The sequence below is a fragment of the Ambystoma mexicanum genome, chromosome 12 (genome assembly GCF_040938575.1).
Source record: "Ambystoma mexicanum isolate Mex_15411 chromosome 12, UKY_AmexF1_1, whole genome shotgun sequence".
In the NCBI taxonomy this organism is placed as follows: domain Eukaryota; kingdom Metazoa; phylum Chordata; class Amphibia; order Caudata; family Ambystomatidae; genus Ambystoma; species Ambystoma mexicanum.
In genome coordinates, this window is record NC_090936.1 from 878,170,002 (window position 1) to 878,196,087 (window position 26,086).

Below are 26,086 nucleotides of genomic sequence, written 5' to 3' on the forward strand. Positions count from 1 at the left end.
AGCTAGAGTTCCATGTGAAACATAGAGGAATACCTAGACATTCAAGTGAAAGGCAGTGAAAAGACCATTTAGAATGCTAGGACTGTGCAGAAAGGGAAATTAGTGTACTCCCAAGCATGACATCAGTGAAAAGATGTATCTTAATAATGTAATACCTATTTAAATATGTGGTCACCTAATATCTCGATTGAGCCTGCATTCAATTCCTGCAGCAGGAGAGCCACTTCTGCACAGGCTTAGAGAATGCAATTTTGTACCAGACATGCAAGTCAAAACTGTTGGGATTTTGGATGAAATTATGAGTCAAACAATGAAAAAAACAGCACCATGTAACTGCGTCTGTGTAACCCCCTCAGAGGGTCTATCACAGCTACAGACTAAAATGCACTGTGCCCTATGTATTAAAATATACAGCAAACTGGAGTAGATGCATGTAAGCTGATCTACTGCATTTGTGTTATTCCTCTATCCTTATGAGAAAGCCAGATTACTGTATGTGAATGTAAAACAATTTAAAAGCTAGGACAGTTTCATAATGGTTTTTTCAAATGATGTGTGGGAAAGGGTCAATAGTCCCAATCTTTCATATTGTTACAATTGGAACATTCCGGGCTCCATGGCAGGAAGGTTTATGTGACAGTTGGTGGCTGATGCAGAGCTGACTGACCAGGAGAGCAAAGCCTTGTGGAACAGGTACAAGCCCAGGTCTCTCTCTGTGACCTACCAATCAGGTTCTCCTCTATCCACCATACAGAGACCTTACCTTACGGTAGTCCCACTGGCTAATCGCCCTGTCCCTTTCTGGGGATCACTGTCATTCTCTTTGTACAATTCTGTGTGGTACTGGTGACCCAGACAATGAAGTAACTGTATGGTGTGAAAAGATAGAGAAGATACTGAAGAAGTAGGATTGTAGCATTGCATAATCTGAAGTACGGTCGACCGATCGGGTGTTCACCTGGGTGAATGGAGAAGCAGTCACTTTATGATGCCCAAAGTGGAATGGATCTGCAGACTAGGGAGGCCATATTGGACTGCGAAACGTTACCACTGTATTTTCTGGCCAATTAATTTTCACCAAAGGATACAGCTGTGCACCCAATGTATTATGTTATTTGGACATTAAGCTCATATGTTAATTCCCCTGTTATCTCACCAAAGATTCCTGCGATCGTCTGTAAGAAGGTTGTTTCTCCATAGTATAAGTGTACCAGATGTGGGACAATGTACTATATTCCAGAATCAGAAAGGAATACTGAGACTAGCAGCCTCTGACCATGCTGCAAAAAGGGGACTGTGTTGTTATGTTAAAAAAGGGGACGGATTTCAGTTATCCAGAGCCATTGCCATCTGTATGGGAATATGCATTTATATTTGTTTATCGTTATGTTCTACTTAGTCTTTCATGGTCTGAATAAGAAAGGAGATAGGAAAAGGTTGTGAGCCACCAATTCATGTGAGAATGTTGATGAGTCACATAGCTGTTATGTCTTGCCCAAAGGTTACTTGGAGAGCTCTTATTATTCTAAGTGGCAGCACCACATATATATTCCCTGGGATGTCTGGTGCATCACAGGATTCATGTGGTATACCATATTGCGTAACGATGGCCCCTGTCCTTTGCAGGTGCAATACCACTGCACATCTCTCTCACCAGCTAGGGGCCAAGGCAGAATAGGGAAGAAAGGGTTACAATAAGTTGAGGGTACAGGAGTTACACTGCCGAATCCAACAGGTCGACAATTTATCCCACATGGCTAACATTGGGAAACTCCCAATGGTAATGGTAGTCCGCAGCCCTTGCTCCTAAGATGCCATCCCTCTTTCCTTCTAAGGTGGATTCTAAATTTCACAGGTCACATGAAATTGTCCTTCCATATTTATTTCCCTAATCCATCCTCCCCTAAAGAATGGCTGTAAAGTAAGCTGGATGTCCGAAGTGCTGACTTGGTCTACTTAGAGAAGCGCAGGGATTTCCGTTCCTCTAACAGCTTGTTTGTCACCTTTAGTGGGGCGTCTCCAGGAAAGAAGGCTACCTTTCCCACGGTTAGCCGTTGGCTGACGGACTCCATCTCCTTGGCATATAAGGCTGCTTGTTCTGAGGCCATCCTCTTGCTGTGCTTCTCCCTTTTCCCTTACTGCACTTGCAGAATCCAAATTTCACAAGACTGTGTGGAACCATTACTGCTATATTCTCCTCTGCTCCCGCCCAAGAGGCGTAGCCAGGATTGTCTAACTAGTGGGGCCTGTAGCTGAATACTTTTGTTTGAATGTAGTCTGACCCACCTCATTGACATTAACATCTGTAAATGCCCACACAGCGCTGCCGAGTGGGCATTTATTGATTTCGTGTGGGCCTTGCTTGCTCAGGCCCTACCCTGTGTTAGGAAGAATTTTCATTTTAGTGCTAAATTCCTCCCACCTTAGAGACCTCCAGCTCTTTTGCTGGACTTAGCACTTTTTAATTTTTACCCTAGAGTGAGTGAGACCTTTTTCTCACTCATATGTTTTGACCTGATTTGGATTATGTGTTTACACTATATTTGAAGTTTGACAAACTCCATAGGCATCTACTTTTTGTATGGTGACACCCAGCACCTTCAGTGCATTGTCACAGAGAAATACTTTAGATGTCCCATATGGTTTAAATACCTTTTCTTGTGTGAACTACAGTTTCTAAGAATAGTAAAGTGAAATTGACTTGTAAAGTGAAATTGAGTATGTTGTGTTATTACCGAATAAGGCCGAAATAAAAAAAATAATGAAAACAATGTGAAATTGACTTTACTTACTGTTTCTCTTTGTAGGTCCAGCACACACCATCTTATGTGGAGTGCTGTGGGGTTACCTAGTAGCCCCTTTATCCTACATACTCATGTAACATGTTTTATGTTACCCTCACTACTTTAAATGGCTGGTGGCAGTGGTTTAATTTTCCTACCATTGCGCTTTTCTACCGCAGGCTGATTCCTCAGCTGCAGTACAGCACCCATGGGTGACAATTTCATAAAAATGGCCCTGGTCTTCTTTTTTTGCCATTTTCTGTTTGTGAGGTCTTTCTTGGGTTTTACTCTGTGCGTTTAGCCAGGTTTGAGCCCTTTGTTCATTTTGCCTTTGGCGGGCTTCAGCCTTGGAGCCTGCCTCTGGCTCCAGTGTATCTGGAAAGGCAGGATGTGAGGGAGGTTCCCACAACTCCCCTGTCCTTTGTCTCTAGGAGTGCCTGAATGCAACCAGTTCACCCTGCTGTGTGATTGACAGTCTAGGCTGTGCATGAATGGGATAAACCTGCTTAAGAAGTGAAGGTTTTGGGTCTAGAGGCAGAGTCAATCAATGTGCGAAACATCCAATGAAGAAACCGTGAACAAAGCTTGCTGCATCCTCCTGGACCTTTGAATTGCCCGGTGAAGCCCTACTGCTGTGCTGAAACTCCTTTTTCAATTCGACAGAGAAGCTCCAGAAGGGACTTCTTCCCTTGGGTTAGTGGGACCAACTAATCCTGAGATGAACTCCAGTGGACCATCTTTCCTGACTGGCTGTACTTCTTCACCGCTGCAAGAACCGAGTGCCAGGGTGCGTGAAATCCATAGTCGAGTGCAAAGTCTGAAATCCGGCCAGAAGCTCCAGGAGTCTCCTTTGGGCCCTGCAGAAGCAGGGCGACCAGAGCTCGAGTCGCCTCACCAGAGTGCAGGAACCAAGGAGTGAAGGAAGCCCAACCGGTATCCAAGATCTGTGACGGTGCTTTTTACTAAGCACTGAAACTGCAATGGTGCTGTTTACTAAGCGCTTTGGCAAGTAGCTGTTATGTAGCTGCTGTTCGCTGTGGGAAATGCTACCTGCTGCGTGGAAAAGGAAACTTGAACAGCTGAGGAATTTACTTTGAACTGCTGTGAGTAAATCAGAATGTGGCTCCTCCCCTTCTAGTCCCCGAACTACATCACCCAGGGTGCTCGTGCCATTGGCGCGCACGCTTTGGCAAGTAGCTGTTAAGCAGCTGCTGTTCGCTGTTGGAAACGCTACGTGTTGCATGGAAAAGGAACCATGAACAGCTGAGGAATTTACTTTGAACTGCTGTGGTACGAACCTTTATAACAACATTCAGTGGACTTTGTGTTAAATATCTGCTATATAGCAGCGCTAACGCTCATTCTACTTGTTTGTCCCACATTTAGAGTCAATCAGAACGTGGCTCCTCCCCTTCTAGCCTCCCCTTCTAGCCTCCTAACTACATTACCCCAGGTCCTTCGCTGTTCGGCGGGTCGGGGCTTGGAGCTTAGGTACAATTCACTTTATATAAACAGTTCTGTTTAGGCTACGACTATTGCGTAATCTTTACTCTCGAGTAATGTGGAAGTCTGTTGGCATTTTTATTTAATCAAATTGATTTCCAAACAACTATAATGGTTACTGCATGTTTTTTTTTTCTTTCAACTATTAATGTGTCTTTCTATTATTTTTTTTTTTTAACTTTGTTTATTTTAAATCAAGGCAGGATGATAAGTACAGACATTATAAGCAGTGGTTATTTAGGCAAGTTGAACCCCAGTCCTCTATCCCCACATGCAAATTCTCCCTCCCTCCTCCCCCTGGTTCATCTGTCCCATAGGCCCTGTAGGCGGGTTCCTCCCTCCCGGGCAGTCCGAATTGGGCCTCAGCGACTATGTGTCTTCCTCCGAGATCTCCTGATTTTTTAAGATCCAGCGGGCCCTGGTGGGTTTGTAGGTCAGGGCGGGGAAGCGCTGGTCGAATTCCAACACTGGGGCCCAGATATTCTGGAAACGATGAAGAGTTCCCGCTTGTGCTGCCGTCACCTTCTCCGCTATCAGAATGTCCCAAAGTTTGGTCCACCATTGGGCTATGTGAGGGCCTTCCGGGGTTTTCCAGGTTCGGGCCACCACCGTTTTCCCTGCTAGTAGGCAGTGAGTTACTAGTTTTGCTCTGGGTCCGGAGCGCGGATAGGTCCCGGGAATTGGAGCACCCAGCAAAACCGGTTCTGGTTTCAAGGGAATCGTTGTTCCGGTAATTTGTGAGATGGACCCTGGCAAGCTTTCCAGAATGGTTGGATCTTCGGGCAGTCCCACCACATGTGGAAGAAGGAGCCTGGGTGGCCGCATCCTCTCCAGCAAGAGTGGTCCACCTGGGGGTTCATATGGTGAAGTCTGAGGGGCGGATAGTACCACCGCAGCGTGATCTTATACGCACATTCCCTATTGGTGATGCAGGTGGACGAGGTATGTGTTCTGGTCCATATGTCAACCCAGGTTTGATCCTCTATCGGGTGACCCAGGTCCGCTTCCCATTGGGCCATGCAGCGGGTTCTTGTGGTCAGGAAGTCGCTTAGAAAGCGTCTGTACAGGGTGGATACTCTGCCGCGGGTTGGAAGATCTCCCAGGGTGAGTCCTAAGGCAGTAGGAGGGCGTGTTGCTGCTTGCAAGGTTTGTGGATGCGAGCACCAGTGGCGTAGTTGAATATATGTGAATCTATCCCGTTCCTGCGGTTGGTACTTCTCCTTGCATTGGGCGAATGTGAGAGCTCTCTCCCCCGTATACAGCTGGTCTATGGTCTCCAGCCCACCTTTGATCCAGTTACGAAAGTTGCGAGGATTCATACCCGGTGTGAACGTTGGATTATGAAAGACCGGGGAACGTGGGCTCAGTCCTCTTGGCACTCCCTTTCGTTTTAGCGCTCAGTCCCAGGTGCTGAGGGTGTGTTTAGTTGATAGCAGGAGCTCTCCCCAATGGGTCCTGAGGGGGGGCGGGATGTGTGGTAGAAATCGCAGGGGTAGGGGTGCCCGTGATTGTTCCAACTCCACCCATCTGGGGCGGTTTGTTATATTTTGCCAGGCCTGGACCTGGGCCAGTTGGGCTGCCACTCTGTAGGCCTGAAGGTCTGGGACCCCTAGCCCACCCAATTTGGAGCTCCCCAGCATAGTTCTGAGAGGGATTCTCGCTTTCTTACCTCTCCAGATAAAGTTCAGCATTTTCCTATGGATCCCTCGGAGAGTTGGCGTGGGGATTGCCACTGGTAGTGAGGCGCATGTGTATAGGAATATCGGAAGGAGGTTCATCTTGCATGCAGTGATGCGCCCGAGCAGGGAGATCTCTTGGGTCTCCCAGCTCTTCAAGTCGCCTTCCAGTTCTTTGAAGAGTCGGGGGAAATTGGCTTTGTACGTATCCCTTGGGTCAGCCGGGATGTAGACCCCTAGATAGGGGATGGCGCTCTTTTCCCATGTTATTGGGCACATCCTAGTCAATGGTTCTTGTTCTGCTGGGGTGAGGCCAATACCCAAGGCGGATGATTTATCGAAGTTTATGGTGAGGCCTGAGACTTTGCCGTAGCTGGCGATTTCGTGTATCGCGTGTTTGAGGGATGAGTGGGTATCCGAGATCGTGAGCAAAATGTCATCCGCGTATAGGGCGAGTTTATGGTGCATGGGGCCACTTTGTATGCCCTTGATTTGGTCATTCCGCCCAATTTTTTGTGCGAAGGGCTCCATGGTGAGAGCAAAGAGCAGGGCCGACAGTGGACAGCCTTGCCGGGTTCCGCATGATAAGGGGATTGGGGCCGAGTTGTGGCCGTTGATCCTCAGGCTTGTTTTAGGGCTATCATAGTTGGCTAGAACCATCGTTTGGAAAGCTGGTCCGAAGCCGAAGGCCCCTAGGGTGTGTCTCATAAATGACCAATCCACCCTATCAAACGCCTTAGCTGCGTCGAGAGCCACTAAGACTAGTTTTTGGGAGTTCCGGGAGGCGAGGTCCACCAGGTTCAGGGTTCTCCGGATGTTGTCACCTGCTGTCCGGTGTAGGATAAAACCTGCCTGGTCGGGGTGGATGATCTTCGGCAAGATGCGATTCAAGCGGGTTGCTATAATTTTTGAGTATATGTTCGCATCGATATTTAAGAGTGCAATTGGTCTGTAGGATGTTATGCTTCTTGGGTCTTTTCCAGGTTTGGGCAGGAGGATGGTAATTGATTCCTGCATCGATGGGGTCACCGCACCCGTTTCCCTGAAGGAGTTGAATAGGGTAGCCAGATGGGGGGTCAGTTGTGCTCTGAATAGTTTATAGAACCTGGTTGAGAAGCCATCTGGGCCGGGGGCCCGTGTTTTAAGTGATTTGATGGCCTCCTCAATTTCCTCCCCTGTGATGGGCTCCTCCAGTTTGTCTCTCGTTGCGTCGGAGATCCGGGGCACTGCTGCCTGCTGCAGGTATTCCTGCTGTTGTGGTGAGTTTCGTGGGGTTGTTTTCATGATTTGGGCCAAGTAATCTATTGCAAGGCGTTGCTTCTCGGGCTCTGAGTATAGTGTGACCCCGTTGGCATCACACAGGCCCGTGATTGCGTTGATGCGTTTCTGCTTGGCTAGTTTGGCCACCAGAAACTTGTTCGCTTTGTTGCCCTTCGCGTAGTATGACTGTTTGGCCTTCGCCATTAGCTGGGCGGTTTGTTCCGCATAGTGGGCTTCCAGTTTTTTTCGTGCCGTACGGATGATTGTTGTGTTTTGGGGGACCAGCCTTTCTCCTTATGGAGTGCCTCGGCCTCTCTTAGTTCGTTCTCTAGGGCCGTCTGGGTCTGACGTCTGTCTCGATGGTAGGCCGCACCTTGGGCTATTAAGGAGCCCCTGATTACTGCCTTCATGGCGTCCCAGTTGTTCGCTAATGAGGTGTCTGAGGCTGGGTTTTCGTTAAAGAAGTTTCTTATTCCTGTTGCGATCTTGTCTCTGGTGGCCATGTCGTTGAGGATCGGGTCGTACAGCATCCATTTACGCGGGATGTTGGGGTTAGTGTTATGAACCCGGAGTTCCAGGAGCACTGGGGCATGGTCGGATATCGCTCTTGTGCCGATGGTGACCTTTTTGACTGAGGGGAACGTATGCGGGGAGATCAGGAACATGTCGATTCTTGAGAAGGTACGATGGACAAAAGAGTAAAAGGAGAAATCTTTTTCGTCAGGGTGGAACACCCGCCATGAGTCTATTATCTCCAGCGTCCTGAAGAATCGAAGGAGGCTGAGTGCTTGGGCGAAGTCGCTTGGAGTCGGGGGGTGTGATCGGTCTTTGGTGGGGTCAGGAACCCCGCTGAAATCCCCGCCGACAATTGTTTGGCCCTCCACAAAGCTAGCGAGAGATGTGCCCAAGGAGTCATAGAAGTGTGACTGTCCAGTGTTGGGAGCGTATACTGAAATGAGGGTATATAGGTCTCCCATTAGGAGGCATTTAATCGCTGTAAATCGGCCTTCTGGGCATATTTTCGTTTCCAGAATCTGTGGGTTCAGATCTTTCCTGAAGAGAATCGCCGTACCTCCTTTTTTATTTGTGTCAGAGGCGAATAATTGGAGCGGGAATAACCGGGATCGAAGGCGGGATACATCTGCCGGCAGCAGGTGGGTCTCTTGAAGCATAGCTATCGCTGCGTCTTCATCACGAAGTTTCAGTAGAATTGCCTTTCGCTTGTTGGGGGAGTTCAGGCCATTAACATTCAGGGAAAGGATCCGAAGCGACTGAAGGTCCTCTGAAGACTCACTCCCCGTTCCTTGGGGTGGGGGGAGGGGTCAAGGGGTGGTGGCTCAACTGCCATGTCTGTTGGGGAAACTCTTGATATCATCCTGCACTTGAGGTTTTAACGCGGAGCCCCAACGGGGGGCCGCAACTTTAACAGGGAGGTAGACCGACATTGTCAGTACGGTCGTACCTAAGGCCAACAGGGCCAACTGTCCCATCACGTATCGTGTACTGTGGGTTTCCAAGGAACAGAGGGTGGAAAGTATCCTTGGAGTGGGTATGAACCATGGGTGTGGCCCGCCGCCACCGTGTTCAAGGTTGGTAAGCTCGAAATCTAGGTGGCGGGTCGTACTTCAAGCAGGGGCATCTGTGTCCCGGCTTACTTGCTGACGGAGCCTGGGATCGTGGAAGCGTCCCCGTTCATCTCTTTCTGTTGTTCCGCTGGGTCGACCACCATGGTGTGCGTTTGGGCTTTGGAGAGGGAAGCGGTCCAGAATCTTCTGTCCCCTCTGGGATTGGCGTGGAAGGATCTCGGGGTGAGGTTGGGTGTAAGATTTTCTCAGCGTCTTCCAAGTGGCTGATTCGGCGTAGGGTGCCATTATATGTAAACTAGAGAGCTGTTGGAAACAGCCATCTGTAACAGATCTGTTGCTCCTGGAGGAACAGTGTCAGAGGCCGAAGTGCTCTTCTTTTCTGGAGGGTGAGTGGTGAGAAGTCCTGGTATATTTGAAGAGGAGTGCTCTGAAAAGTGATCTCATCTCCTTGGCGACTGATCGCTGATATTGCCTTTTTCGTCGTAAAGAAATGGACCCTGGTGATAACATCTATGGGGGGTCCGAATCTGTCCCACGGCGCGGGCGGAGTCTGTGGGTCCGGTCCAGCAGGAGCTGGGATTTGTCCAGATCCGGGAGTAAGGCCTCGAAGAAGCTTCCCACGTAGTCCGCTAGTTTGTTGTCGGGGATAGAGGACGGGGCGCCCCGAATGCGGAGGTTATTTCGACGTGCCCTATTTTCCAGGTCTTCATGTTTGAACTCCAGGATCTCGTATTTGTGATGCAGGGAATCGATAGACTTTTGCACTTCCCCCAGTGTGGTAGCGTGATCCTGGGAATGGTCCTCGATCTCTCCGAGCCTCTGTTCGAGTTCTGTGACCCTCTGATCCGTTTGGTCAACTTTAGCGGTGAGTTCCGAGAGGCAGGCGCGGAACTCCGATTTGATGTCCGCCATGAAGGCTATCAGGTCTCCTTTGGTGGCGAGAGCACCCCTATCCTCTTGTGGCTTCTGTGGGGTCAGTTTAGGAGGATCCTGTTTCTTGGGTTTCTCCGGAGCCGTAAATATGGCGAAGATATCTGTGCCCTTGCTCACCTTTGTCTGCCTCGACATGCTGCTTGAATCAGGCGGTCTTGATTAAGAGAGTAGCAGCGAGGACTAGGACGGCGGGAGATTGCACTCGGGGAGTTCCTCACCCTCGACCCCCGCTCTGGACTAGATCTGGGAGAGTGGGCAGGGGCGCCCCAGGAAACGTTGGTGTGGGGAGAGGGTCTCTGTCGGGGATGATGCAGGGTGGCCGCGGGGGGAGGGGTGGAAGCCTGCTCTCTCGGTCCCTCAGAGTGTATGTAAGCCGTGGTCGCCGAGGCAGCAACCCGGAGTGTTCTGGGTCGCCTTGGTTTCGATTCCGCTCCCCCTCTCCAGCTCCTCGGTGTTCTAGGGCCCCGCTACCGCCGGGTGCGGAGTGTGCTGCTGAGTTCCGGCTTGGCAGCCATCTTGGTTTCTTCGGTCGAAGACGGGGGAGAAGTTCAGCCGCTGAATTCTGGTAGAACGCCTCCTCGGTCGAAGGCTATGTTTAGCCAGGTTGTGCCATGTCGGTTCCGGTCGCTTTAGATGGCATTGGCGACGCGGAACCCCGCTTAAAACCACTGGAATTCGACGGCGGCGGCAGGCATCCCACGGGCGGCCTCAGGGGAACGACCACATCGATGGCGCTCCAAGCCACGCCCCCTCTTTCTATTATTTAGAGTGAGGGTACAGGTCTCACAAACTATCTAGCGAGACTTGAAGTGTTTACGGTTTGCTTTTGCATTCTGTCTTAACCGCCTTAATTGTTGGTCTTAATACTACTTAAAGTTCCTTCTTACAGTCCTATGTGAATGTAAGCTTTTAGCACATGCATAGGATACTCAATCTATGTGGACATATTATGCATGTGGTTTGTACTTTCCGAACTCCCTCTCCTTCTTACTGCGCATAGCCTATTGTTGGCGTCTTATTTTGTATTACTTGTAATCTTTCATGCTTATTCAAATGGAGCTGGGAGTCACAAAAGCCGAATTACTCCTTTACACGCACATGAAATTCTTATAAATAAAATAATATTAACAAAATAAACAAATGTAAAAAATTCATAACATCAAACATGCGCAAACAAATATGTCTGGGGCTCTAAGAAGTGGCAGACAGGGTGTGCAAAACCGCAAACCTGAATCGATGTCATTGCATGGCGCCACAATGCCACTCAATCTATCTCAAGAAGTGACATGCATACCACTCTCAATCTCTGCTAACACTGGAGTCAGTTCAAGCGGTGTTGTGTCAGTTCCAGTATTTAATACTCTCTCATTATCGAGAGAAAGTACTTGTACTTGAAGGTATGTTCGCCATCAGGTTCATTGCACTTCATCTACCAATCGCGAAACTACAACCTTCTCGCTTCATGAGGTATGCAATATTGATTGTCCTCCTGTTGTCCACCCTGTCATTAGTTCGACCAACTCCTCCTTTCCTGCACAGAAAGCGCCTTTGCATAGTAGTCTTAACCAATCTTTGTCTGATGTTTCAATTCTAGCACCGGCCATTATGGAAGAACTAGGTAAGCGAGTTTGCCTCTCATTAGGTCCATGCATACCCAATCTCTTTCCTCCAGATCACATTGACGAAGTGCATCTCTTCTCCCCGACGAATAAGTCACATAATGTTTTGCAGGGTGTGGAAAAGCAGCTTCTGACACCTCCTAATGTGCCTAACTTAGGTAGGGCGAATTTTTACACCCCCCCAGAGTAGTGCTTCTACGTCACGTTCAAGTTCGACTCCTAATAATACATCATCCAGACAAAGAAATGACACTGAACCCAAACTACCCTTACCAGCTCAGCCTAATAACAACGCCAGTCCTCACTCCAATCATGGAACATCTGACGCCCATGCAATTTCAGTGCTTATTGACTTATTTCAAGACTCAGACACTGCCGAACTTTATTCCTTTACAGTTTTAACACTAATATTGAACTTACTGGATAAAGGCCATGATCTGACCCATCTTGAGAATCTAAGCATGAAATCAATTCTTTCGGAAGTACTGACTAAATTGAGTCAGTTGGAGGGCTTTGTCTGTACATACAAAAAATTTGCCCTGACAGAATCTGTAGAAAGATCGCGGGCACCTGAACTTCCATCAGTCTCGTCAGCTTCTCAAACCATACCCACACTGGCACATAATATTACAACACAAAGTGAAGCTCAAGTTGCTTTACATTCTTTGTCGAAGCCAACTTATGCCTCTGTTGTTTGTAACACTGACTTGTTGACCAATGCCATCTGTCCAGGCAACCTAAGAAAGGTTTTGGAGTGCATCAATAGCAATGCCAAAAAGATCTCTGATATACAAAGTCTTGTTCATCCTAATTGTGCTAACATTCCGTCTACTCTGTCTAATGAAGACCTCACTCATATTATACCTGTGGCACTGGCCGTTGGGAGCAGTGCTGACCCTAACAGCTCGTCGCCTCTCGTCGACTTGATTAATGATTCTAATTCTGGCCTCAGTTCAGAGGTACAGTTGACTGCTAATGATAGGCTGTTGCCTCTAAACAGTAATCCTCACTCTCAATTTCTATCTCGTAAACAAAAAAAGATGGAGCTTTGTGCCATCAAAATACAACCTATGAGAGTGAATATGACTAAATCTAAGGATAAAAATACCAAATATCAATGGCCACAGCTTCAATCTGAAAAGGTTTTCTACTCTTCCTTCGGATGATGAACTCTTTGATCTTCATCAATTAGATGACAAATGTAGATTACTTCTACAGGTTCCAGAGGATACATTGTCCCTCAGGGCTAAATCCAATGCTGTACTCAAAAAGCAAAAGAAAAAAAGTGTATACAATTTGCAGAAAACACCCTTGGCAGCACTCAATCTGACGTAGTGCCTAAATTTAGATCAATTGATTCGCTTTCTGTGCCTTTACGTCTTATGATATGATATGATAAGGCATTTATAACGTGCCTATACACAAGTGTTTCAAGGCGCGACAAGACAAGAGAGGGGAAACAGAGGGAAGACAGAGATAGTGATCCTACTAGGCCTGGTGACATTGAGATCGCACAAGTGCAAGGGAGGGGGCATTGCAGTGGATAGGATAACAGTAAAATAAATAAAGACAATAAATAATAGATACAAGTGCAGTAAGCTGGTGGCAAGTGCAGGGGTAAGTGCAGACATCAGGTATCAAGTGCTAGTAGGGGCTGTAGGGATACAGAAGACTCCCCGAGTGCAAGGGTTGCCAGGGGGGCAGTGCAGGTGTGCAAATGACGGGGAGGGGTAGCCAGGTAACCAGTGAGATCAGAGGGTAGCCAGGTAACCAGTGCAGTTTCAGATTCAGCCAGGAGATCAACAGGGTCAGAGGATGAGATGAAGCAGAAGCAAAGAGGAAGGTCTTGAGGTGCTTCCGGAACTGGAGATGGTTCTCCTCAAGTTTCAGTGAGGTAGGGAGGCTGTTCCAGAGGGAGGCCCCAGCAGAGGAAAGAGATCTACCACCAACCCGCTGCTTGGAGAAGCGACTAACCGTGAGGGAGCTGGAGGCGGATGAGCGAAGAGCTCGAGAAGGAAGATATTTAGGAAGAGAGAGTTGAAGGTAATGAGGCCTCACACCCCAAAAAAGCCTTGTGGACAATACACAGGGTTTTGAACTTAATCCTCACCGCCACTGGGAGCTAGAGAAAAGATTTCAGTCCTGGAGAGATATGATCCCTGGACCTGAGGCCAAGGACAAGTCTTGCAGTCCTGTTTTGGATGAGTTGCAGAGGGCGGAGAGTAGAGGCAGGCAGATTTAGAAAGAGGCTGTTGCAGTAGTCCAGCCTTGAGAGAACCAGAGCTCTGGAGACAGTGATCTTCTGGGGGAAGGAGAGGAAAGGAAGAATACCTCTGAGGAGGTGCAGCTGGTAGCGTGACTTCTTACATATGTCAGAGATATGAGGAGAGAAGGAAAGGGTGGTGTCGAAGATGACCCCGAGGTTCACAGGTGGGAGCAGTAAGGGGGCCAAGAGAGGCCGGCCAGAGAGTGACAGGAAAGGAAGGAGCAGGTGTGCTGATTAAGAGAATCTCGGTTTTACTGGCATTAAGGCAGAGATCATTGGCGACACACCACTCTTGGTTGGCGGACAGACAGTCAGAGATGAGAGAAGGAGAAGAGGTGACAGAAGGGAGCCTGAAAATGAGTTGAGTGTCATCCGCATTGCACTGAAAGTTGGGGCAGAGAGCTGCAATGCAATGGGCAAGAAGTGCCAGGTATGTATTGGTTGATCAGCCAGGGAGAGAGGTTAGACCCCAGGGGAACACCACAGGTAGAGATAGAGATAGAGGAGAGGACGGACCCAAGTTGGAGCTGGGATGGTTGATCGGAAAGGAAGGAGGTCAGCCAAGCCAGGGCCTGATCGGTGATACCAAGGTTATCAAGGAGACGGTTGAGCAGAATGGCATGGATGCCCGTGTCAAAGGCAGACGTGAGATCAAGTAGGATGAGGTCACAGGGGGTGTTGGAATCAAGGTTGGAGAGCTGGTGTTCACGGATGTTCAGGAGAGCAGTTTCCGTGCTTCTGGCAGTTCTGAAGCCAGACTGATGGTCAGGGAGACAACCAACAGATTCAGAGTGATGATTAAGCTGGGAGATGGCCAGCTTTTCTAGGATGTATAAAGAACAGGAACACCACTAGCCACCCAACTTCCCTACACACGGGTAATGAGATGGGTACTACTTCGAGTGATAGTTACTTACACTCAGCTGTATTGATCACAGTCAGATAGGTATCAGAGAAACACATATTTCAATTAGCATACACATACTTAAAAAGACCATATGTAAACCAAACACATCAATGGTCTAGCTAAAACGAAAGAGACATAAGCGTTTTTTTGGGGTACTTCAGAATACAAATAGCTTTTCTAGGAGTTTGCCTAGGAAAGGAGTGATGGAGATTGGACGATAGTTAGCCGGGCAGGAATGGTCGGCAGAGGGTTTCTTAAGAAGAGGGTGCAAAAGGGAGTGCTTCGGGGGGGGGGAGACTCCAGTGGCTCAGGAGTAGTTGCAGAAATCAACCAGAGCAGGACCCTGGGTGTCAATGTGGTCCTTGATGGTTTTGGAGGAACAGGGGTGAACCTGTTTTGACTTTCATAGATCGGACTTGTCTTGAAACCTTTTCTGAGGAGAACCGGGGAAAGGCAGAGAAGGAGGGTGGAGAGATGGAGAAGTGGCCGAAGAAGGGCCAGAGGAAGAGCAGGGAGTAGAGGGAGGAGGGGGAGAGGAAGAGAGAGAGGACAGGATGTCCTGAGTTTTAGAGATTAAATTAGAAGCCAGGGCCGTGCATAGGACCTGGGAGCGGATAGGAGAGGTAGAGACTGCAGCAGGATTGGCCAGCTCCTTGCAGATTTCAAAGAGTTTGGTTGAGTTGTTAGATGCCGCAGAGATGCAGGCTTCGATGTGGGCTCTCTTCTTGGTGCGTACAGAGAGCCCGTATTGCCTTTAGAGCAGGCGGCAGGCCAGTTTGTCAGAGGATGTACCAGAAGCACACCATTTCCTCTTAGCCACCCTGCACTTGCGTTTAAGGGTGACGAGGTCTGAGTCATACCAAGAGTTGCACTTGGCTTTGGGCTTCATGACAGGAGCAAGAACATCGAGAGCCTCAGATATAGCAGAGTGGAGCAAGGAAAGGGCTGTGTCAGGGTGTGAGTCAACCAAAGGGAGAGGAGGGGGTGAGAAAGTGGCGGCGAAAGCCTTCACTAACACACGCTTCATGGGTCGGATAACCGAGAAGGTAGGTGGCAGTGCTGGAGTTGGCTTGGCCTGAGGGGTAGAGAGGGTGAGATGGGAGTAAAGGAGAAAGTGATCACTCCAGGAGAGAGGAGTGGTGAGCGGGATAGAAAGGGGAAGGTCTGAAGAGATCAGAACATCCAGAGTGTGCCCTGTGGAGTGAGTCAAGCCAGAGGGGAGAATAGAGAGTGAGAGAGAGTCGCAGAGGTCACGAAAGAGTCCAGTGGAAGGACAGAAAGCATCCAGTTGGATGTTGAAGTCTCCAAGAAGGAGGAGTTGAGTGGTTGAGACAGGATGGAAGAAGGGAGAACCGGCCACTCGTCTTCCCTCCTGGCCTCAACCAGGAGGGAAGACAAGTGGGTGGAAATTAGAGAGTTGTGTTTGTTTAACACCATTATGTCGGACAAAAATGGTATTAAACAAACACAACTCTCTAATTTCTATTCAGTAATAGCTAAAAAATCTTTTCATTGTGTTTCGACTTCTAAAACATCCCCTCAAGTATCCAAAATCACGATATCATCTACTGTAACCGGGATTCTGGGCTTGAATCCAAGAGTGAACCAAAACCACTCCACAGTGTAGATGGTAAGCCTAATCTTGGTCCAAATTTGCTGACAGTGGAAGTTGTGCTCAAAGATACTATTTTGGCTTCAAGTAACCGAGATAAAGGAGAGCTCTCCCCCACAACTTCTACTATTATGGGGTGGACGAGCGACCCCATTATTAATGGATCCTCTCGGATAAATCGTTCATTTTTGTTTAAATTGTTTAATCAGATTCTCACTGTGAGGAATCTTCATCCAGCAGACATTGGCTGGATTACTTTGGCACCAATAAATAATCAAAGAATGATATGTAAAGTATCTTCAATGATCATTCTGAAATCGATCTGGGATCATCGTGGTGATCTTAGTTCTTTCGGTGTCCACATCTCCCTCTTTGATTCTGCAGAGTAAGAGCAGTCTTTTATTGAACTTCAACCTCCTCTAAGTGAGCAATCCAAAAATCAAACTTCTTGTAATCCAGTATCTCAGGTCTTGAGTCCGGAGATTATATCACAGTTTGCAACCATGGCGTCCAATATTAAGGACTATCATGGGTTGAAATCTTACTTAAAACAAGGCTAACCAAGAATAGCTCCAATTCCACTTCGTAGCTACTCTAACTTGTTGTTGCACACTTGGAATCCGTGTGGGTCTAACAACTTTCTCTCATGCCTTAAGGTGCATGCTATCTTTCATGCCCCATCCTTAATCGTGGTTCAAGAAACGATGTGCATTCATCAAATTTGCATAGACGGGTATTCCTCCTTTAATGTTGTCTGCGGAAAAAAAAAGGAATGGCCGGGCTTCCGTATGGTGGGCTGGCAATTTTCGTACATTATGATTTCAAAGCAGGTGCGAAGCTGATACAGTCTTCCGATGTTCTGTTAGCCGTCAAATTTCTTCCGGTTTATCCTGGTTGCAAAGCGTTCTTAGTAATATGTCTCTATTGGAACCAGGCCAATATAGATATTTCCATAATCTTTGACCCACTTGATGAGCTATTGGAGAACGTGTTGTTGCGTAACCCCCAGTAGGATATTATCCTGGGAGGAGACTTTAATTCCAATTGCTTCAAAGTTTTGAAGACTTCTACTAGGCCAAATAAGGCTATATTCGATTCCTGTGGCACTATTAGAGGGAGAGAATGGATCCATTATTTGGCAACGTGGAATCTTCATTTGGTAGAGAATGATAGTAACTCTCTTCCATTTATGTGGCATAGGGGACTTGCGTTTTCCGTAGTTGACTTCTTTTTCTGCGTCATTTCACTTAAACTATCGCTGGCTTGTGAACAATTAAATAAGGCATGTGAACTTAGTCTTATTCAGATATAGCGACCTTTGGTGTCTGTTCACTGGAATGTTAGACTGTGCAAACAGCTCATCTTACTTCTTAAAGACACTGCCATGGGTTTTCATTGTGTAGCACATACAGCAAATGATATTCAATGCATTGAAGAGCGAACAACTTAATTATTCACACTCAGCTTATTCTAATATCTAAACAGAAAAAACCTTGTTCATATTTACACAAACACAATTATCTTCGGGAAGTGGAGACCTTGAAAAGGTGCAAAAACAAAAGACTAAGAGAGATATTGAGGCAGCGTCCATTGTTGGTAAATTTTCTGAATTTGAAAAAAGCCATCCTTCAGACTTATAAGAATTTCATCAAGGCCTTAAAATACAAGCTTCATCATACTGATAACCAGGCCATGAGTTACCATCTTTGCAAATGTGATGTTAAACCTACATGGGCATTGATCAAGGGTGCTACTAGTAACAATCCAGTTTCCTTGAGTTCAGCCATCTCAGCTGACACATGGATGCAGCATGTGACTAATGCCTAGAAGATTCCAGCGTCTCACGCTACTTTTTCTTTTGTCATCAAGAAGGTTTCACCTATGGCTCGTCAACAATGGTCGTTTTTAGACATTGAATGGGCAATAAATAAACTTAACTTTTCCAAGGCTACTGGGCCCGACAGTATTTCCACTTGCGTAATTAAAACTGACGCTCATTTTTGGGCAGGCATTCTTAAAGTCAAGTTTGATAACATCTTTAACACCAATTGTGTCCCTCGATCATGGCTAACTTCTATTATAACACCTGTGTATAAAAAAGGGGACCCGCCAATGCCGTCCAATTATCGTCCAATCGCTATAATGGATGCTTCATATAAAGTATTCTCAATATTGCTTCTGCACGAGTTGGACGGTTTCATTCAGGAACATAATACCTTTTCTCGTTTTCAAACGGGATTTCGTAAGCATATGGGAACTGCCTTCAATGCCACTGTGCTTTCTCACATCTTAGAAGCGTTAAAGAAAACAACTAGTGGTCCACTGTATATCACTGCATTGGATCTGAGTTCTGCGTTTGATTGCGTAATACGCAATTTGTTGAGGGCCAAAATGGCACAGCTGGGTGTGCCCGCCTTTATTATCCATACGATGGCCATGCTCCATCGAGACACTTGTTATAAAATCTGCATCAACCAAGCTGGGACTCTCACAGATGAAATTTCCAAACAAACAGGTGTCAAGCAATGTTGTAACCTAGCCTCGACCCTTTTTAATTCATATTTTTTGTGACATAGATACTATATGGGAACAACTGACTACGTTTCCGATCAGGATGGGTCATCTATGTCTGCATTGGCTAGCTTTCTCAGATGATATTATCTTTTTTGATAGAACGCCATATGGTCTCCAGAATAAGATAGATGTTTTTTCCTCCTATGCCTTTCACCACAATTTACAGGCTAACACTTTAAAATTTAAAATCATCATTTTCACTGGCAGAAAGAAGCTTCTTCAGTACAGTTGGACACTTAATGGTCTACCCATAGAGAGGACTTTTGATATACGTTACTTGGGGTATGATCTGTCCGACGTTTAATCCTTAGCAAATTGGCATGACTCGCTGAAGCAGAAATCCCGACCTCTTACATCCCAACTAAAAAGCATACATAGAAAGTATTGCAAGTTTTCACTCTCCCCCGCTATTGGATTTTATTCTCTCAAAGTAGAAGCCATTCTCTTATATGGTTTGGATCTGTGCCTCCTTGATAGTGACCATATTTTAAACACTATTCAAGCGCAAATGTGGAAATGCACACTGGCGTTGGCTAACTCTTTGCCAAATGCTTGTATACGCCACGAGCTGGGCTTGTTTTCCCTGCCTTCCCGCTTCTATTGGAGGCAAATTAATACCTCTGCTCACATCCTTAATCCCCCGAAAAACTCGATCGACGAAGATATTTCTAGGATGCTTTGGGAATCCAAGCCTCCATCTATGGTGCGTTTTGATACTAGAATGAAGGAGATCCTGGATAGTATTAGTATTACATCTTCTGATTTAATTACACAGCTGGCTTATGCAAGAAAAAACGTTATGAACATGACTGGCTTCACACAATTGAGGAGCTTGGGAGTTATAAAGTATACCTAGAATATTCTAGATTTATGAGAAAGAGGATACCCAGATTCTTGTACTTGACATGCTTTCCGTACGAAAAAGCGTGTACCATCTATATGAGATTTAAGTTCAATCAGATGCACACACTTGAGCGCATCAAGCATTGGAAAAACGTTAATAATGCACAATCAGAGATGTCGTTTTTGTAAACATTATTCTCAAATTGAAACTCTAAAGCATTTAGTAATTTAATGTCCATATTATGAAACTCTGAGAGTTGATCATCTGTGTCAAACTCGTATTGGTAACACAACTTTATCGAGGGAGTCGCTTTGGTCTGGGTGCATGCGGGGTACTAGTACTAATCAATCTTTGATCCTCTCTCTCGTGCGTATGTTAAATGTGATTGATGTTGATTTGTCAAAGTATTTCATCTCGTTATGAGCTCAGCATCTGGGTAACAACTGGGTGACTATAGCGGGATTACATCTGACATCGTTCTATCGTTAGTCACCAAGATAATGGTTGAACCATTATGTTCCATACCGTGCATTATTGAATGTTACATTTTACTTAGTAAATAAGCAACGGTAGTAAAGTGTCTCATCTTACTCCACTGTTCTTATGAATCCATTAAGGTGCAGCAGTTTTGTCTCAATGTGAACAATGTTTATGCTGTTTTTGCTCTTTTTTGTGTCATCCAGTTTAGCGTATTTGAAGTCATGTTATGCTAGGCACCTCTCATATAGTTATAGCAAACAATATAGGGTAAACCGTCAAGTATATTTTTTTTACATTGATAGTACTGTGACAGTCTGTAACCAATTGATTTGCATTTTAAGGTTTTTATAAAGTTAACATCAATTTAAATGCACATTTTAGGTGTATTTTAGCTTGAAACATCTTAATTCTATTTTGTAAAGGTTTTTGGAAACCAAGAACAAACTAAAAACAATAAAATGCAAAGTGCCGCTGAACCGAAAAGAGCCCACAGCTACAGATCGACATCTAAACTACCACCGCAGGAGCCCTTCAGACATCCTCCCTCTTGTCCGCAGGACTGAGGCTCAGGAACACAGGGTCTGCACCGCTGTAATAGGACAGAATCCAGCTGGACCACTCTTCTTCAAACCAGAGGTACTGTTTAGACTTGGGGTACTTACCTCATTGTATTTTTAGCTGTGCTCTCCTCAGTTGGGAATTGCATTAGCTTACTTTTTGAGTTGATTCCAACTCCCCTTCCACAGGATTAACAGTTTGTGACCCTCAAGTGATTTTCGACAAACTCTCTTACCTTGTGCAAGACTTTTATCTAAGAAGTGCCTCACCTCCATAGAATGTTTCAAATTGACTTTGGCTGTCCTTGTTCCCTAAAGACTCTTGTAGCCCATTGACTTTGATATTGTTTGCCCCTCATAGGTAGTCATTTGTTTTAGACTGTTATTGCTGGGAAAGGCTGGTCTAGATTTCATTGGGAGATTTAAAGTATCCTCACATATACTGAGAACCTCTTTAACCTTGTTCCTTCCTTTAACCTTTCCTTTCTGCAACCTCAGAAGAAGTAGCTAGTGTGATATATAAATACCATTAGTCTCCCTGTGAATGAAGTCACCTCAGGGTGTAGGAATTGTGTAAGAAGCATAACCAAAGTGTATCCACTAACTTGATTGATTCTGAAAAGCATTTGAAGTATATTTACATTGTTACAAGAATTGCCTGTTTAAAGAATGCTTATTTAAAACGTGATGTTAAATAAATAAATAACTATTCATAACTGAAACCTTGGGTGTAAGTGTTACTTTGTTACTTGTATAGACAAATTTCATTGCTACAGCTCACATTTACCCCTCTTGAGATAGGCCTGGCTGCTCAGTCCCAAAACCAACTTGTGTAGTACAGAGCTATACCAAAAGGTTGGTAACCGAATACCAAGCAGATAAGTGTTGTGTAGTGTCACACAGTGTGACTGCACCAATTCTTACCTAACACCCTTTTTATTCTTGTGGCCCATGGAAACACTTGATGTATAGGCGTCATATAAATGCCCAAAAAAGAAATAAATCCACCAGGGGCATGTCGGCATCTTGGGCTGAGGCCTCTATTCAGGACATGTGTAGGACTGGTACCTGGAAAAACCCTAACAAATGTACCCGTCATTGTAGCCTTAATCGGTGAGTGCAGTGCTCTTCTGATCATTCGGGCATCTACACATGGAATAGTGTTTGTTAGTCTTGAATAACGTGGTGATGGACGGTGTGCATATCACCTGTTGTCTGAGCACTTTCTAGGCCCATTCATCACCACAATATGGTATACCTCACAGATAAGTATTGGGACGAGGAAGAGGGAGGGACCTGGAAGTAATTATGGGATTACTTACTGTTAATCTTCATTACTCCTAGCCATACTCTCCCTCATCACAGTATGTATGTCCCACCTCTGCCTCCTGACTAATAAAGAGAATGGGCCTGAAATGGCAGCTCTGCGTAACTGTCAGAATTTCGTTGTAGGGTCTGACATGCCCCTAAAGGAGGAGGCAGGACTAGCAGGAAATACTGGAAAGGGAAAGGGGTTCCTGAAAACAGGTACAGTTTCCTCGTGGAAGTGCTCTGAAGAGGAGTAGTAGGGCTAGGAGTAATGAAGATTAATCAGTATGTAATCCAAAATTTGCAGCTGTAAGTGGAGTTTAACACATTTTGCAGAGCAGTATTATGGGCATCCTTCATGCAGATTGAAAAAACTAATTTTAAAAACACATTTGCTGGGCAATAGGCGGATTTCCACAAATAGAGCTGAAGTACTATAGGTATTTCAGAAATAGTCGAGCACCCGCTACGAAGGTTAGACAAATGCCCACACCTTCAAAACAAAAGTTTTGATAGTGCACATACTGAAATGCAAGATGTTAACATTGCAAACTTTTAAGAAAGCTGTAAATCCATTCCAAACCTGCCAAATAGGAACTGTGCCCACAGCAACTGTGTGCGTGGGGGGGGATGCACTTCCTCGTGGAGCCGCGAATGATTGGTGACCCACAATGTCTAGGACAAATATTGGTACATTATTTTCGTACACTGTTTGTACATACAAGATCAAATTATGATTCTTGCACTTGTATTGTGTTCAAACACACAGTGAAATGATATATATGATCATTTGCTTTGAGACGGGTAACGATTGTGAGTATTCTACCTATGTTAGGAATATGTTTTGCAATAAACTAGGAATTCTTTACAATGATACTGTTTATTTTTCATAAACTAAACATGGGATGCCATTGAAACAGAGTGCGTTTTGGTTGTTTGTACCAAGTGTCACCTCTCAAATACTTGAAGCGCATTCCTAAGCACTCCAAGCATAAACCCAGCACTGCCCTCACCATATTCCTCCCGCATTTAAAATATTTCAAAGAAAATGCATGTTTAAGAAATGGCAGGCACCAATGACATGTCTTCAACCAAAAAACGAGGACATTTTAATAAACGAACAGAATGCTTGAGAATACTCTTCAAAACCTTAAATATATTTTCACTATATTGGTTCTGTGTTACGTTAATTCCGTGTCTATCATTGCTGAAACCCTTTCCTCGGTGTAAGATTTTTTTTGTTTTGTTAGAAAAAATGGATGCACGCACACAAATAACACGCAGCGCAAGACGCCTGCACATATTCACTGTAGGGCCTTCTGCAGACCGACATAACAGTAGGTTGCTCAATTTGAAAATCCGACAGCTTCACCCACACCTCCCCTCCCACCTCACAGAGCAATCATCGAAGAATACCTTCACAAACATCGATATTACATGTCCAGGACCAAACAGGTGAGCCTCCGTTTCCCCGTTATTAATAAACATAGCATCTTGTGCGCCCATTTTTTCCTGTACATGGCCCCCCTCGGCTCCTGTACAGCGCCGAGGACCTGGCAGGCGGCAGAGCCCGCCTCTCCCGCGTTGCTGTGTGCCTAACGTCCAGCCGTCTCCTGACAGAGGCCGGTGCAGCCTCCCATCTGGGTGTGAGAACGGCAGGGTGGTCTGTGGAATGAACGACTCAAAATCACTCTCTCCCCCTCCACACCTGGATACATCCGCAAGCAGAACTGTCGCAACGTACATGAAAGGAAGAGGCTACTTACTGCGCGTCGCGTTCACCTGCGAATCGTGTCAACCATCCATGCAGCCGTTCAATGCCGAAAGAAGTGCAAATAAAGATGTCGCGGGCGGGCGGGCGGGCGAGGACTCACTTCATGTCTCGGTGCCTTGCAGTCGGTCGCGGCCCCGTTACTATGGAAATCTTCTCACTGGAGAGGCAGTATCTCCGCGCCCCTGCAATGTGCGCTCGGCGGCTGACGAGAAATACTTGCCTACTGGCTGTATGGAAGGCTCCCCGCGCTGCTTTTTTTTTTTTTTTTTTTTTTTTACTTCATCCCAATTTACGAATATCACACGCATATTCGGCACGGGCATCTCTAAAACACCATAGCGAGTAGTCTGCATTTCTTTGTGCACTACCTTTCACATATACCCGCATTTCAGTTAACCAACTTGCATTTTTATTTAGTTTTTTTGTTTCAAACACACTATTCATTGATATTCTTTTAATGATTAGGGCTCACACTTTCCTTGGAAAAACCATTTGGATTAGGGGGCTAAGTGTCCCGATTGAACACATTAAACTTTCATAAGCCTTTCCTGGCACAATATTTGAATGCTGAGGTCACGCACGTTTCACGCAGCAAGCACGCAATCAATATGCACAGTCACTTAATATTGCATCCGTTTAACTCATATAGTATACATTTCAGAAGTGCCTCACAACATTTATTTATTGTGTTCCTTGAATGCATTCTTCAACTCAGAATGTTCCCTCCAAATTTACTTTTGGAACCCATGTGCCATTTTCAACAACCCCTCCTGTGGTTCATATGCTCTATGGGCACACCCTTGGTACCTATCTCTTTGCATAAACTGCACTTCAACAATACACTATATAAGGCAACAATATGCAGCCTTGCATTCAGACTCCACAGACATATAAAGTATATGTAATTGTATGTTACTGGGATTAATTCCACACACCATCTCTCTCCAGGGGCCCTTATGCATCTGAATGAGAGAGGGGTTGGGTGAGCTAGGTTTTTTTTCCCTATGTCATAGAGGGTATGTTATGTTGTGTTATGTTACTTTGCATTTATATAGCGCCTTATATACCATTGGTATGGTCTGAAGGTGCTGGTAGGTTGAACGCCATTGGGAACCGAAGTTCAGGTCAGTAGAGAGAGTAGAGAGAGTCAAAGGTGCGTGTGAGCACCGGATATATGTGCAGCTGATGTGGTATTCGTATAATAGCTGCTTCTTAGCGGTAGGTGTGGTGGTTGAGATATCAAGAGTATGTGTTTGTTCTGGCAGGATTTATCCAGACCGATTGTGGCTGCATTAGGCCTGAGGAGAACGCCTGGCTGGGGGTGTGTAACCAGCAGTGTTTAGATAGAGTGATGGGGAGTATGCGGCAGATGTTGGTATGAGAACAGTTATACCGAATGGTGTCATAGTATCTGTGTGTTCTAGTTGAATGGTGGTGTAAAGAAGAGAGTAAGCGTGGTGATGGGTTACACATTCTTCAATGTTCTAAATTCAACTTTGTACAGAGAGGATACTTGGCACACTTCTAGATTCAATTTAGCACAGAGATGCTTATTAGGCACGCTTCTAAATTCAGCCCGGGCACGCCACCAGGCGCACCTCCAAATTTAACTATGAACAGAGAGACGTTTGTTTGTTTGTTTGTTTGTTTGTTTGTTTGTTTATTTTATTTGGGACACTAGTCAGTTCAATTAGGGCACACCATCAGGGACACTTCTAAATTCAACTTTGCACAGTGAGGCTATCAAGGAAGACCTCTACAAACGCGGGCCCCTTGCTCGCTGCACCATAGGGAACCAAGCTGCACCTCACTGAGGAAGGCTGAAACATGTCTGGGGTTGCTTGTGTTTCCATGCAGAGGGGATCTGTACTATCAGTTCGGGCAGGGCTGCTCCCATTGGTGGCAGTACCTGACTGATTTTCACATGGCTGGACCCATTTTGCAATGGCCCAGACGGGCTAAAAAACAGTGGTGTGGAAGAGCAATTCCAGTGGTTCAGATTAATTCAAAACCTTCCACCCGTCACTTTTTTGGTTTTAGCGTGTCTCCCTATGTCCGCTGGGCTATATGGAACCAAGCTGCACCTCACTGAGGAAGCCCAACAAGGCCGAAACATGTCTGGGGTTGCTTGTGTTTCTTGAAGAGGGGGCTTGGCCTAGCAAGTTCGGGCATGGCTGCTCCCATTGGTGGCAGTGCCTGACCGATTTTCATATGGCCGGACCCTTTTTGCAATAGCGCAGATGGGCTAAAAAAACGGTGGTGTGGAAGGTTGCCCAGAGCAATGCCAGTGGTGCAAATTTGTGTTAGGCATTCAAGTGATTTTTATCCTAGGCCTTATGTGCTTGGGCATCAGGATTGAATCAAACCAAATCATCATTATCAAAGATACCTGTCGGCAAACTCA

At 45.9% G+C, this 26,086-nt stretch overlaps 1 protein-coding gene across 2 annotated transcripts in view; it reads right to left on the reverse strand.

The window, feature by feature from the left end:
* Positions 1 to 23,904, reverse strand: part of ANKS1B (ankyrin repeat and sterile alpha motif domain containing 1B) — an 806,556-nt gene extending 782,652 nt beyond the window's left edge. Inside the window, exon 1 of one of the 2 annotated variants that reach the window (XM_069629362.1) lies at positions 23,675 to 23,904. The gene's annotated coding sequence lies outside the window, so the exon portion shown is untranslated. Of the gene's footprint in view, positions 1 to 23,324; positions 23,578 to 23,674 lie in introns of those variants that run through there. The other variant, XM_069629363.1, reaches the window with a different exon arrangement.
* Positions 23,905 to 26,086: the final 2,182 nt, after the last annotated feature.